This window comes from Schistocerca piceifrons, chromosome 1 (genome assembly GCF_021461385.2).
Source record: "Schistocerca piceifrons isolate TAMUIC-IGC-003096 chromosome 1, iqSchPice1.1, whole genome shotgun sequence".
Classification (NCBI taxonomy): domain Eukaryota; kingdom Metazoa; phylum Arthropoda; class Insecta; order Orthoptera; family Acrididae; genus Schistocerca; species Schistocerca piceifrons.
In genome coordinates this window covers 835,014,443-835,029,818 of record NC_060138.1, presented here as the reverse complement: position 1 = coordinate 835,029,818, position 15,376 = coordinate 835,014,443, and the positions used below count along the sequence as shown (strand labels likewise).

The window sequence follows — 15,376 nt, the reverse complement described above, 5'->3', positions numbered from 1 at the left end:
CACTTATTAATCTTACAAAGGTGTTGGATCATTGAAGACATGTGTTCTATGAGCCTGAGTTGATCTTCTACAAGGGCTGAGTCATGGACGACCATTGTGAGTTGTAGCTCAGTCTGTAACTTCACTAGCCATAGGGTCCAAAATGTCATATCTAGAGAAAGGGAGATATTGATGGTAGCATGGTGTCAGTTCCAAAATTGTGATAGTGTGTCCTCATGGATGCTCATATATGATCTCCTGAAGTTGCTGTTCTGGAAAGTGTGAAAGTGTCTATAACAGGGCAATTCTCACTGCACCATACTTGAATGGGAATATTGAAAAACCCCACATGTCCATTCTTTGACAAATTTAGTTACCCATGATTTTGTACTTTAAACAGGTAGGCTGACCATGATATAGAGAAATGCCATACATTCTGGCATTTTCTGTGCTGTTATGCTGCCATTCTGTCATCTAAACCGAAATACAAGAGATACAGAGTTAAATTTTGTGTTGTTGGCACTGTTTTAAACAGAGCCAATAATCGATATGTGCCTATAAATGACAAGAAAATGCATGACTTAAAGGCGATTTCTACCACTTGAGCCAAAAGAAGAAATAATCCAGAACTTTTTCACTTTCACATAGAATTAGCCAATGCATCAAAGGGTGAACCAAATAATAATTTCAAAGAGAATCTGAAATAGACATAATTTGTTCAATTTTTGTCCATGTTAGCAATAAAATAACAAGTAAGTAATGAATTATGCTTGGGTATTACAAAATATTGAGAAAGTCCACATGTTCTTTAAATAAATTTTAAATTAACATCAAGAAAGTATGTCACGATTGTCTACAGTTCATTGGTATTCTTCCCTCTACATTGATTTTTAATTCAAAATGTGAAAAAATTGGAATTTCATCATATTTTAAGACCTGGAATATTTTTTTATATCTCTTGAAAATTTTTGTTTTTGGACATGTAGGGTTTCTGAATATTTCCATTCACTTGTTCTTAAACAGCAAGGTCAGGATAGAGTCACTAATGAGTTTGGCCTGCATTTCTGTATAACAGAGTGGATGCGCATACTTTTTGGCATTGTTGGAAATTCTGATAGTCTCAAAAATACATTCTGCAGTCATGAACGATCGAGTGGTGTTGGATGGGTGTAGTTTTAAATACATGCCTGACTGTGGTGACAAGAAAGGCTGGTGAACAGTCATATCATTTGTCATGTTAAGCAGTATGGCTGCTGGATCTACAAAGTGTACAACTGGTTGTGGCAGAACAGTTAGCAGTTGCTTGAATCCAATGCATGATATGAGGGATGTGGGAGACACAAACACAGAATTGTACATAGATTGGCCTGTTGCTGAACCAAGGCAGGGCCATACACACTATTGTTTTTGAAGTCTAATTATAGGTTTGGAGGAGGTGGCCATTGATGAGACATTGCAAGGCCAGAGTTAACCAAGAAACATCACATTGTTGAAAGTTGCACTCAATTTTAATCACGTAATTAGCACACTGCACATACGACACAGCATTCCTCAAGTTGTTGTCCATAGAAATTATTGTGATGGTTAAATTGATTTGGGATGGCCACGTTATTGCAACATGATAGTCTGAGCTGGTGTTTCGTGAATGCTGAATGAATGTGTGTTCTCAACAGACGTGTGGTCACAGTGTAGGAAGTATCAGACTGTGGATCAGTAGGATACCACTATTAATGCATGGTATGCTGTGTGAGTTAGACTTTACTTACGAGACCTACAATACACACGTCCACACAATACTATCATCTACATTGCACTGTCACTTAACTGTTAGTCGAAGACCTTCCTCACTGCCTTGTCAGAGAGGTTCCATAACATGTGAGGTTGATATCCCTGCACTTTCATCCAGCTTGAGTTCTCAAGAGAAAAATTATTGAATTACTACAAAGTGACATTGACACTCTAAAATAAGGACGAGGATTGCTTTAGTGAGACAACTGTGACCAAAAACATTAAAAAATGTTTTTGTAGTAAAACTGAGGTGATACATGATGAGAACCACTTAAATAGGCGGAGTGACACATTTGATCAGTCATATATGAAGTATGTTGCCAAGTACCCATAAACTCCAATGTAAATTTCAAAATCTAAAAATAAATACAAGCAAATAAGAGCAGCAGACAATAAAAAGAACATGGGACCACACAGAAATGGAAAACAGAAAGAAAAAGGAGAATTTATTGTTATAGATCATTTTTTGCTGCAAATCTGGTAGTCCAAAGTTCCACAACAGATGTTCACCCAAGGATCAGAACACACCAATTAAAGAAATGTTTCAATAAGACACTGACTACACATAATGGCTCAACAGGAAAATCTTGCAAGCTCTATAAAGGAATCTTCATCCATGTAGGTAGTAATTCTCTTCACGCAGCAGCAGTGACAAAATTATTAAGGGAACAAACTTAATTCGATCCACCAAAAATCTCTAATAATATGGAGAACTGCAGTTAATGACACTGCTTACTAAAGATCTGGGTATGTATGACATATGCAGAAAATTAACTGTGATATCAATTAAACCTTTAATAGTCTAGGTACAGTGTTTATAAATACAAATAAATTCTAAAGCAACAATTGCTTGGCTAAGGACAGTTTACATTTAAACTGGTTATGGTTTAGTAAAAGTCCATTGATAAATGCAGAATACTGAATAATAGGAGGACTGTATGAATGCATGATTTCATGGATTTGGGAGCATTCAGTCATTGACAGGCACACACAAAAGAGAATAAAAACTGTGGTAGCTTTTAGACCTATACTGTGCCAACTGGACACACAATGCTCTCTTGTTAATATTAACAAGTAAAATTTTCTTAAGCTAACAACTGTGTAAAGTGGTTAAATATGCATGGACTTTTGGATGAGTGATCCTTGGGCTTTGTCAATTAGTGACTGTTATATGGTTACAGCTTCCACTCTTATATAGATTTGTTACCATCTGTGACATCACTGATGGTGTCATACATGGTAATGTTTTGATTGTGCACCCACCACACCCTATTCATACTTCTGATGGCTGGGTCATAAATTGTGCTTAGCTATTTATTTATTTATTATTTATTTGTCCCGTAGATCAAATCAGTACAATGGCTTGTACAACTGATATGGGATAAGTCAATACAAATATACGGTTTACAGGAGTCTAAAACAGTAAACAAGAACACAGAAGAATGATTATTTTACATTACCTACAAATTATGTTACTTAAAGTTACAGCTTTACAAAGAATTGTTACATGATGTGACAAAATTGACTTAACAACATTCAGCTTTGATACATTATCATGCACTAAGACAATTTTGATTCCATATATTCCTGGATGGTATAAAAGCAGTCTTTTATTAAAAGAGATTTCACTGTCTGTTTGAATCTATTTATTTCTTGGATTTCTTGTATAAAAGTTGGAAGATGGTTATATAATTTTATTCCCATGCACTTGACACCATCACTGTACAGTTTTGTTGAGTGGGGAAGTGTTCTTAGAGAGTTTTTTGATCTTGTGTCATAATCGTGGTAATCCATATTTTTGCTAATTTTGTCGATACTTTTTTTGGTAAAGAATAATAATTCTGGTATGTATTGGCATGGGAGGGGCAAAATATTTAGTTTCTTAAATAATGGTTTACATGTGTTTCTTTGTTTTTTGAACATAATTGTTCTGACTATCTTCTTTTGCAGTTTGAATATCTTAACTGATTCAGAATTTTGGCCCCAGAAGATGATTCTGTAGTTAAGTACAGAGTGAAAGAGGGCATGGTACATTGTGGTTAGGGTACTTGTGTTAGTGATGTTCCTTATTGATCTAATCATGAAGCATACTTTACTAAGTTTTGTGCTGGTAACGTCAATGTGCCTTTTCCATGTGAGCGTATCAGTAATAGTGACCCCCAAAAATTTTATTTCATTTTCAAGTTTAACATTTTTTTTTTTTTCCAGTGATATAATTGGTACTGCGAAAGGCTGAAAGCAAGGGGAAACTACAGCCGTAATTTTTCCCGAGGACATGCAGCTTTACTGTGTGATTAAATGATGATGGCGTCCTCTTGGGTAAAATATTCCGGAGGTAAAATAGTCCCCCATTCGGATCTCCGGGCGGGGACTACTCAAGAGGATGTCGTTATCAGGAGAAAGAAAACTGGCGTTCTACGGATCGGAGCGTGGAATGTCAGATCCCTTAATCGGGCAGGTAGGTTAGAAAATTTAAAAAGGGAAATGGATAGGTTAAAGTTAGATATAGTGGGAATTAGTGAAGTTCGGTGGCAGGAGGAACAAGACTTTTGGTCAGGTGATTACAGGGTCATAAATACAAAATCAAATAGAGGTAATGCAGGAGTAGGTTTACTAATGAATAAAAAAAATAGGAGTGCGGGTTAGCTACTACAAACAGCATCGTGAATGCATTATTGTGGCCAAGATAGACACAAAGCCCATGCCTACTACAGTAGTACAAGTTTATATGCCAACTAGCTCTGCAGATGATGAAGAAATTGATGAAATGTATGACGAGATAAAAGAAATTATTCAGGTAGTGAAGGGAGACGAAAATTTAATAGTCATGGGTGACTGGAATTCGTCAGTAGGAAAAGGGAGAGAAGGAAACATAGTAGGTGAATATGGATTGGGGGGAAGAAATGAAAGAGGAAGCCGCCTTGTAGAATTTTGCACAGAGCATAACTTAATCATAGCTCACACTTGGTTCAAGAATCATAAAAGAAGGTTGTATACCTGGAAGAATCCTGGAGATACTAAAAGGTATCAGATAGATTATATAATGGTAAGACAGAGATTTAGGAACCAGGTTTTAAACTGTAAGACATTTCCAGGGGCAGATATGGTTTCTGACCACAATCTCTTGGTTATGAACTGCAGATTGAAACTGAAGAAACTGCAAAAAGGTGGGAATTTAAGGAGATGGGACCTGGATAAACTGAAAGAACCAGAGGTTGTACAGAGTTTCAGGGAGTGCATAAGGGAACAATTGACGGGAATGGGGGAAAGAAATACAGTAGAAGAAGAATGGGTAGCTCTGAGGGATGAAGTAGTGAAAGCAGCAGACGATCAAGTAGGTAAAAAGACGAGGGCTAATAGAAATCCTTGGGTAACACAAGAAATATTGAATTTAATTGATGAAAGGAGAAAATATAAAAATGCAGTAAATGAAGCAGACAAAAAGGAATACAAACGTCTCAAAAATGAGATCGACAGGAAGTGCAAAATGGCTAAGCAGGGATGGCTAGAGGACAAATGTAAGGATGTAGAGGCTTGTCTCACTAGGGGTAAGATAGATACTGCCTACAGGAAAATTAAAGAGACCTTTGGAGAGAAGAGAACCACTTGTATGAATATCAAGAGCTCAGATGGCAACCCAGTTCTAAGCAAAGAAGGGAAGGCAGAAAGGTGGAAGGAGTATATAGAGGGTTTATACAAGGGCGATGTACTTGAGGACAATATTATGGAAATGGAAGAGGATGTAGATGAAGATGAAATGGGAGATACGATACTGCGTGAAGAGTTTGACAGAGCACTGAAAGACCTGAGTCGAAACAAGGCCCCGAGAGTAGACAACATTCCATTAGAACTACTGACGGCCTTGGGAGAGCCAGTCCTGACAAAACTCTACCATCTGGTGAGCAAGATGTATGAGACAGGTGAAATACCCTCAGACTTCAAGAAGAATATAATAATTCCAATCCCAAAGAAAGCAGGTGTTGACAGATGTGAAAATTACCGAACAATCAGTTTAATAAGGCACAGCTGCAAAATACTAACGCAAATTCTTTACAGACGAATGGAAAAACTGGTAGAAGCGGACCTCGGGGAAGATCAGTTTGGGTTCCGTAGAAATGTTGGAACACGTGAGGCAATACTAACCTTACGACTTATCTTAGAAGAAAGATTAAGAAAAGGCAAACCTACGTTTCTAGCATTTGTAGACTTAGAGAAAGCTTTTGACAATGTTGACTGGAATACTCTCTTTCACATTCTAAAGGTGACAGGGGTAAAATACAGGGAGCGAAAGGCTATTTACAATTTGTACAGAAACCAGTTGGCAGTTATAGGAGTCGAGGGGCATGAAAGGGAAGCAGTGGTTGGGAAAGGAGTGAGACAGGGTTGTAGCCTCTCCCCGATGTTATTCAATCTGTATATTGAGCAAGCAGTAAAGGAAACAAAAGAAAAATTTGGAGAAGGTATTAAAATTCATGGAGAAGAAGTAAAAACTTTGAGGTTCGCCGATGACATTGTAATTCTGTCAGAGACAGCAAAGGACTTGGAAGAGCAGTTGAACAGAATGGACAGTGTCTTGAAAGGAGGATATAAGATGAACATCAACAAAACCAAAACGAGGATAATGGAATGTAGTCAAATTAAATCAGGTGATGCTGAGGGAATTAGATTAGGAAATGAGACACTTAAAGTAGTAAAGGAGTTTTGCTATTTAGGGAGTAAAATAACTGATGGTGGTCGAAGTAGAGAGGATATAAAATGTAGACTGGCAATGGCAAGGAAATCGTTTCTGAAGAAGAGAAATTTGTTAACATCGAGTATAGATTTAAGTGTCAGGAAGTCGTTTCTGAAAGTATTTGTATGGAGTGTAGCCATGTATGGAAGTGAAACATGGACGATAACCAGTTTTGACAAGAAGAGAACAGAAGCTTTCGAAATGTGGTGCTACAGAAGAATGCTGAAGATAAGGTGGGTAGATCACATAACTAATGAGGAGGTATTGAATAGGATTGGGGAGAAGAGAAGTTTGTGGCACAACTTGACTAGAAGAAGGGATCGGTTGGTAGGACATGTTTTGAGGCATCAAGGGATCACAAATTTAGCATTGGAGGGCAGCATGGAGGGTAAAAATCGTAGAGGGAGACCAAGAGATGAATACACTAAGCAGATTCAGAAGGATGTAGGTTGCGGTAGGTACTGGGAGATGAAGAAGCTTGCACAGGATAGAGTAGCATGGAGAGCTGCATCAAACCAGTCTCAGGACTGAAGACCACAACAACAACAACAACATAATTGGTAGTAATGGATTTCTGTTTTGGGCAGTGTGGAAGGTTATTCCAATTGTCTTTTTTGCATTAAGAAGCAGCCTGTTACTTTGAAGCCATCGACTTATTTGATCTGTGGTCCTATCTATATTAGATTGGAGAATTTGTTCGGGCGCAGATATGAGTACAGAGGTGTCATCAGCAAACAAAAGGGTTTTTGTGTCTGGTAGGCTGTGAGGAAGGTCATTTATGCAAAGTAAGAACAGCAAGGGGCCTAAGACGGAGCCTTGTGGAATGCCTTGTTTTATGGTATGTATGGAGGAATGTACAGTGCTGGCTGTACCTAAGAGCTTAGTTTCATTTAATTCGACGTACTGCTGTCGATCTTCCAGATAGCTTTTAAACCAGTCATAGGCATTCCCTCTTATTCCATAGGAATGCATCATTTGCAAAAGTATACTATGATTAACCATGTCGAAGGCCTTTGTTAGATCTAGGAAGATACCTATGGCTGGGAGTTTTTTGTCCACAAGCTCCTGTGCATGAAGCTACAAGATGTGTCTTTACTGAGGATGTTTTCAGATATTTTTATCTATACTGTTTCTTTTATTATGCTATCTCAGAAACCATTTATGTTCAGTAATATATTAGATGTGTCACTGAATGCAATTTGGGGCCCATTTCCCAGTGCATGTTCTGCTACCAATAATTTCTTGGGATACCATAGGTAGGAAAAGCTCTCTTGTTCTACATGGCACTGTTCACTAGTGTGCAATCTATCTGACATAAAATTACCCACCCACACAGGGTATTTTGTATATCCCAGGTGTTTGGTTGCCTACATCATCTTTTGTAGGCTCAGGAGAAGTCAAACTTGTGCTGGAGATGTGAAGAATGGAATCAGTTTACTGTCTCTTTCAGACCAAACTAATCTTCACTGAGCCACAGAATAGAAAGAAATGTAAGCTTCTCCATCAGCTTAATTAGTGTTTCCAGCCGTCTAATACATTAAAAATTTCATCTTTACTTATACACATGCATAATCTTTTCCTACAATTTGAAAGGTTTTCAAAAAACGCACCCTGCAGATCTCACTCCAATCCTTAAGAAATATTTGAAGCTACCACCTTTATGATTTCTGGAACAATCTTTGTTCTGAGACATCATATTTGGACTTGACTGAACAAGTTCCTGAAGGTACACAATTTTCCATATGTAATCACCAAGTTTCTAGGAGGAATGAAATATATTTTCTCTCTCTTTTGATTGAAGATGATTGTGGCAGTTGCAAGTGCAACAGGCAGTGTTAACAGGAAGGCTTTTGCTGGAACTCTTACACCATTCCTCATAGTATAATCCTGCCTACAATACTGTTGCTGTTGCCTAATACTCCAGGATACTGAGAGTGTCTTCTTCCTCTGCTTTCTGCTTCATCCTGATTGACGACATTATTATCAACAACTATCTTCAGCAGCTGTATCATCTCCCACATTCAAAGAAAAAAAAAGTGCCAAAATGAAACAATGGAAACTCCTGGTAGGAATATCAACAGTGTAGGAAAAGGCAGACTGCTACTTACCTTAAAGATGACACATCAAATTGCAGACAGGCACAATTAAAAACACTCACATATAGCTTTTGGCCACAGCCTTCGCACAATGAAAAACACTCACATATAGCTTTTGGCCACAGCCTTCATCAGTAAAATATGCACACACACACACACACACACACACACACACACAAAAGCACACATCATGCACACATGACAGCCATCTCCAGCATTTTGGGCTGGAATAACCTCCATTCCAGCCCAAGATGCTGGATTTGGTGGTCATATGTGCATGATGTGTACTTGCTTGTGTGTGTGTGTGTGTGTGTGTGTGTGTGTGTGTGTGGTTGTTTTACTGGTGAAGGCTGTGGCCGAAAGGTATATGTGAGTGACTTTTGTGCCTGTCTGCAACCTGAAATGTGCTAATATCATGTACAATGACTTGGAAAGTACCAAGTAATATTATATCTTATATTTTAGGTATGAAATATTGCAAAATGTAATAATACTCTTCTACATGTAACCGTAATAGCCCAGTCTGGTTATTAACCTGTTAGTTTATTCTCACTTAACAAATTTACAATGTAATGATTAGCTTATCTGTGCTAGAACATTGGTATTCTGAAGTGTTATCTTCCATATCTTAAGACAAATCACTCATAATCATCAGTCTATTTTAATTATAGCTCACACTGACAAAGAAAAATATGCAAACTACGACAATGGACATTTTTCCATAGTGTTCTGAACACAATAGTGCTTCCCTCCATGCTCAGCAATGTTGCCAGTTCTATGACAGTTTGACAGTTATTTACAATATCCAGAAATGAATCTTTGGGGCTCTGAAAGCAGCTTCATAAATAATATTTACAAGAAGAACACAGCCAATGCCATAACTCGATTTCCCTGAAACTTTGCTCAGTGGAAGAGGAGTCAAACTATGCGAACTGATGTTTAGGCTCGTCCATAGATACTTGACCATTTCTGAGGAAATGACAGTCAAAGTTTCTGATGTAATTTAGATGTCCTTTTGGTGCACACTATTCTCAGCTGAAATGGTTGCAGAGTGGCTAGGACTCCAGCCTCTCACTTTTGTGCCCTGTGTCCAAAACCTAATTATACACACATCAAAAAAGGTTTTGCATCACCCCACTTCCCAGAACTCCTGAAGACAGATGTTGACTGTGGATATTGTATCATAGACACAGTCCGTTTGACTGTTCAGAGATGTCACTAAACCCCTCCAAAGACGTAAACAGTCATCTGACAGAGGGGGTCTGACAGCTGATCCGTCCCAGTCATTCCACCAGGAAGGAGGTACAGAGCTCATGTCTGTAGTTCAACCAAGCCTGGATGGTCAATACCGCAGTTCAATCATGTCTGCATTGTTACTTTGTGCCAGGAAGGGCTCTCAACAAGGAACGTGTCCAGGCATCTCGGCGTGAACCAAAGTGATGTTGTTCAGATATGGAGGAGATACAGAGAGACAGGAACTGTTGATGACATGCCTTGCTCAGGCCGCTCAAGGGCTACTACCGCAGTGGATGACTGCTACCTATGGATTATGGCTCAGAGGAACCCTGACAGCAATGCCACTGTGTTGAATAATGCTCATTGTGAAACCACAGGACATCGTGTTACAACACAAGCTGTGTGCAATAGGCTGCATGATGCGCAACTTCACTCCCAATGTTCATGGCGAGGTCCATCTTTGCAACCACGACATCATGTAGTGTGGTACAGATGGGCCCAACAACAAGCTGAATGGACCACTGAGGATTGGCATCATGTTCTCTTCACCAATGAGTGGCGCATATGCCTTCAACCAGACAATCGTCAGAGACTTGTTTGGAGGCAACCCAGTCAGGCTGAACATCTTAGACACACTGTCCAGCAAGTGCAGCAAGGTGGAGGTTTCCTGCTGTTTTGGGGTGGCATTATGGGGGGGCTGATGTACACCGCTGGTGGTCATGGAAGGCACCAAATGGCTGTACAATACGCGAATGCCATCCTCCGACCAGTAGTGCAACCATATTGGCAGTATACTGTCAATGCATTCGTTGTCATGGACGACAATTCACGCCCCCATCATGCACATCTTGTGAATGACTTCCTTCAGGATAGTGACATCACTTGACTAGAGTGGCCAGCATGTTCTCCAGACGTGAACCCTATCAAACATGCCCGTGATAGATTTAAAAGTGCTGTTTATGGACAACGTGACCCACCATCCACTCTGAGAGATCTACGTTGAATCGCCATTCAGGATTGGGGCAATGTGGACCAACAGTGCTTTGATGAACTTGTGGATAGTATGCCACAATGAATACAGGCATCCATCAATGCAAGAGGACGTGCTACTGGGTATTAGAGGTACTGGTGTGTACAACAGTCTGGACCACAACCTCTGGAGATCTCACTGTATGGTGGTACAACATGCAATGTGTGGTTTTCATGAGCAAGAAAAAGGGTGGAAATGATGTTTATGTTGATCTCTATCCCAGTTTTCTGTACAGGTTCTGTAACTCTTGGAACTGAGGTGATGCAAAACTTTTTCTGATGTGTGTAGTTTTTCTGGATTTTATTTTATTTGTTTACTTATTTTTCGTTTATAAACCCAAGTCTATAGAAGATTATTACACGAATGTTTCTCATCAGGTTAGGGGATAAAGGGCACTATATTGATTGTAAAATTACTATTGAGTTTCACAATTAGTGTGTGTGTGTGTGTGTGTGTGTGTGTGTGTGTGTGTGTGTGTGTGTGTGTGTATGATATTATCAGGGGTTATAATCTTTTTAAATTCTAGTATTCGTGTATTTCATTTTTATATCCGTTCTTACATTGATTCTTTTGTTTTATTCTTTTTGTTCTTCATGAAGATTTAGTGCATACCTAGAATAATCCTGGTCATAGAAACATGCCAAGTATAAAAATTCTGAACACTAGGGGCATTATGTGTGAAGGCAGGTTTGCCACAGTGACATTTCTTCGTATGAATCTCTCTGGGAAAAGAAACTTCATTAACATTGCTGAAGATTTCATATGTTGCAAATAATCTTGTGGCAAACTACATGTAACAGATCAGTGTACCAAAACAGGTTCTTGTACTCAATTGTAAATCAAGATAAGCTAAAGGAATTTCACCAAAAACAATTTCAAATAATTTGCTCATTCATTATTTGTTTTCATTCAACAGACATAGAGTTAGCACACAAATAAAGTCAAAGTTATTTCAGTACATACCAGAAAACATTCACGTAGTTACCAAATAATTCATCTGCCAAAAGGCACGAAATGTAATTCAAAACCTTTGACCATAATTTTCTTAGAAACTGTCATGTGCCTACAGATAATGCGAGACACATGTTTGCTTGTATTAACTGTTCCACTGAGCGAGGTTTCTAGGAAATTGAGTTATGGCACTCAATGTGTTCTCCTTGTTAGAAATGGAATAAGCCCAAAACGACCAAAACTGGGCTTGATTCCCTTTTGCTTTGAAACATTTTTGTGTAATATAGTTTCAGAAGGAAACATATCCAGAGCCATGTGAACCTGCCATATGATGTAAAAAAACTGTGGGAGCAAAGGTTTACATCAATGAAAATGTATAAAGGGTTCCCAGAGATATTAGCTGCAGATAAATATCAAGTTTGTCAAGCAATCAGTGGTCAATCCTTAAATATTGGTTTGGTGCTTAGGTTTGTAGCATTTTTCCATAAGTTTAATAATCTCAACAGATACACATAACAGTCACTTTATTCATCAATAGTATACTCTGCTTCGCTGGTTACAATAGTCTACCAGTGCTGGGCTAAATTTTTGATTCTGCAGGTGGAGAAATTGTGAGGTTTTGAGACAAAGAACTCATCGAGCCATGTTCACAGTGCATTTTCACCAAGAAAGGGAGTTCCTTGAGGGTTGTTTTCTAGAGACTGGAAAAGGTGAAAATTTGTGGGCAAAAGATCAGGTGAATAAGTCCTGTGTGGAATGACTTCCCAACCCAACTCCCATGTAGCATTTTTTGTCAGTCCAGCATTATTGTGGAGTAACATTGCTTCATGGTGTCTTCCTGGTTATTGTTATTGTATTGTGTCTGCAAGATATCTCAGTTTTCACAATAAATGTCAGTTTGGGGAAGCAACTTTTAATACATCACACTGTTACTGTGGCACCAGATGTATAACATTATCTTTTGTGGATATATGCAGGTCTTTGTACGGGGAGTTGCTGCTTTGTTTGAGCTCAGGCATTCCTTTCTTTTCCTTATGTTATCAATGTTATCATAAAGACACCATTTATCACCACCAGTAACAACTCAGGATGGGAATGGTTGATGATGTTCATGAACCAGTTGATGACAAGCAGAGATGCACCTATGGTCACCTACTGATCTTTGTGATTTTGGCTTAGAGCCATTTTTGAACCTTCCCCATTGCAAGCCAATGTCACATGGTGGTACAATGATCACTGTTCATCATATTTGACAGTTCTTGAGTACACTGATGTGGATCATTGTGCCTTAATGAATTTAAATGATCTTCATCAAATCCTTAAGGTTTTCCACAACATTGAGAGGCACTAATGTCAAAACAGTCCTCATTAAAACTAGAAAACCATTTTCTTTCTATGCTCCATCCAATGCAATTATCCCCTTACACGGCACAAATGTTTCTAGCTGTTTCTGCTGCTGTCACTCCTCAACAGAAGACTATGTCAGAAATTTCCAATTTCTCCACTGGGACTCGAATTTCTAGCATCCACAGCTCCGCTTACTATCTCCAAATGACAAAATGAAAATCCCTACTCAAACAGCAATGGTAAATAAAAAAATGAAAATTGGTAAATAAACCCATAGCAACCAGAATACTAACATGCAAAACACAAACACCAGGAATTATGCAAAAAAAAAAAAAAAAAAAAAATACTTTTATCAGTGAAACTTGTTAAATGGGAGATTTGACCATGGCCATGGGAGTGTGTGTTTGGGTGTCTGTGTGACTGTCTTTAGAATATGTGCACTTTTTCTAGAAAAAGTGCAAGAGCTTGAAAGCTTGTGTGAATGCTATTTCCTGTTACATGTTTCTGTGCTCCATGCAGTGGTCTGCTATAGATAAATAGTTGCCTTTTGCTTGTTTTACATACTGCTCCATTCAGGAATTTCTATTTTCTTGCATTACTTATTTAGAACATCATCCTTTTAGGCGAAGCCGCATGGTTTTGTACTTGATGATTAATCTAAGGCTTTGCACTCTGAAGTATTTATTTTGTTCCTTTTTTCTTTATTTTGACATTAGAACATGTACAGGTTGATATACAGTGCGTGTTTCTGTTATCAACAATCCTTCAGCTGCTAACTAAAACATATTAACACTATAAAAAGTAGCTATGGATTATTAACATTATTTATGTTTCTACACATTTTTGTTCTTCTTCTGTTGAAAGGAAATCCTGAAAACTAGATTTCATCGTCATGCACTAGGTTTTCAAGCTATTTTTGCTGCTTTCAGTTACTAATATTAATGTATTTTCAAATATTATTTTTCTTTTGCAGGTTTCTAAGACAATTACAGAAGAAAGCTTGAAGTTTGAAGACACTATGGAGCACAGGAAGAGCCCTCCTTTCACAGAAACACAAAATTATTTACAGCACAATGACATGACAAACACTATAACATCAGCAGAGCAGCATTCTGAAGCTCATGTATTAGAAGTAAAATCTTCTGACAGTAGCGATAAACCTACTGAAACCAAACATGACATAGCAAAGCAGGATGCATTGAGACTGTGTGCCAGCCCTGAGCCAGCAGATATGAAGAACTATTTTATGACCGTAGCAGATACAAATTCTCCTGAGACTTGTGAAAAAATAGGTAGACCACAATCTCAGTTTTTAGAAAACAACAAAGAAAAGGGCCAAAATCTCATAAGCAATGATCCTAATGAAAACAGAATATTTGGTAGAACATCTGAGAATCTAAGTTCTCTTAAAACAGAGGCTGTGAAATTTTCATTTGGTTCAAGTACGACAGACACTCCTTACAGAGAAGCAATTGTTTTCAGTGCAAGGGACCGGCAGAGAAATCAAAATGAACCAGATGTTTTAAAACAGAACACTTTAAAAATGAGAAAACATGAAGAAACTACAAATAGAAATATAAATAACATCAACAAATGTAATGATACAGTGCAAGCTAAAGGGGAAAATGTTTTGTCAACAGAATATCTATCTCAGCAAGAAAAAGATGATATTCAGGTTAAACAAAATTCTGGTAAGGGAATTTTCTCTCAAAGTACAAATCCATCGAGAGAAGATAAATATGGTATTCAAAGACAAACTGATGGAACTGTTCAACCAATGGTCGAGAATGAACGAACAGAGGAGTCAGAAAATCAAAATGTCTATAACAAGAAAGACATGACGATATCAAGCCTCAATCCAGAACCAAATGCAGAAAGCACTGAAACAATATGTAAAACATGTCTAGCATTACAAGCAGCAGAAAAATTTAACTATAAAAGTTTTTCTGTAGTGATAGACACTTTGACAGAAGTAAATCAGAAACCCTCAGAAGGTGACGTAATTTATAATGAAAAACAAGAAGCTGTGAAAACTGAGTCTCAGAAAGTCAATCATGAGTCTGTATGTGGAAAGCCTGAGCCACACTATTTTATTGACACTCAATGTGAGATAAATGATGTCTCAGAAATTGAAATTTGTGTAAGTTCAGCATGTAATGTAGGTTTAGATACAACACAAACAGAGCAGGTATTAACTGATGATCCAATTGTTTCTAG

The 15,376-nt window shown here is 38.1% G+C and overlaps 1 long non-coding RNA gene across 1 annotated transcript in view; it reads left to right on the top strand.

The window, feature by feature from the left end:
- LOC124715926 overlaps nucleotides 1-14,288 on the top strand; it is an 81,366-nt gene extending 67,078 nt beyond the window's left edge. Inside the window, exon 3 of the long non-coding RNA XR_007005656.1 lies at nucleotides 14,133-14,288. This is a non-coding gene — a long non-coding RNA (uncharacterized LOC124715926). The remainder of the gene's footprint in view (nucleotides 1-14,132) is intronic.
- Nucleotides 14,289-15,376: the final 1,088 nt, after the last annotated feature.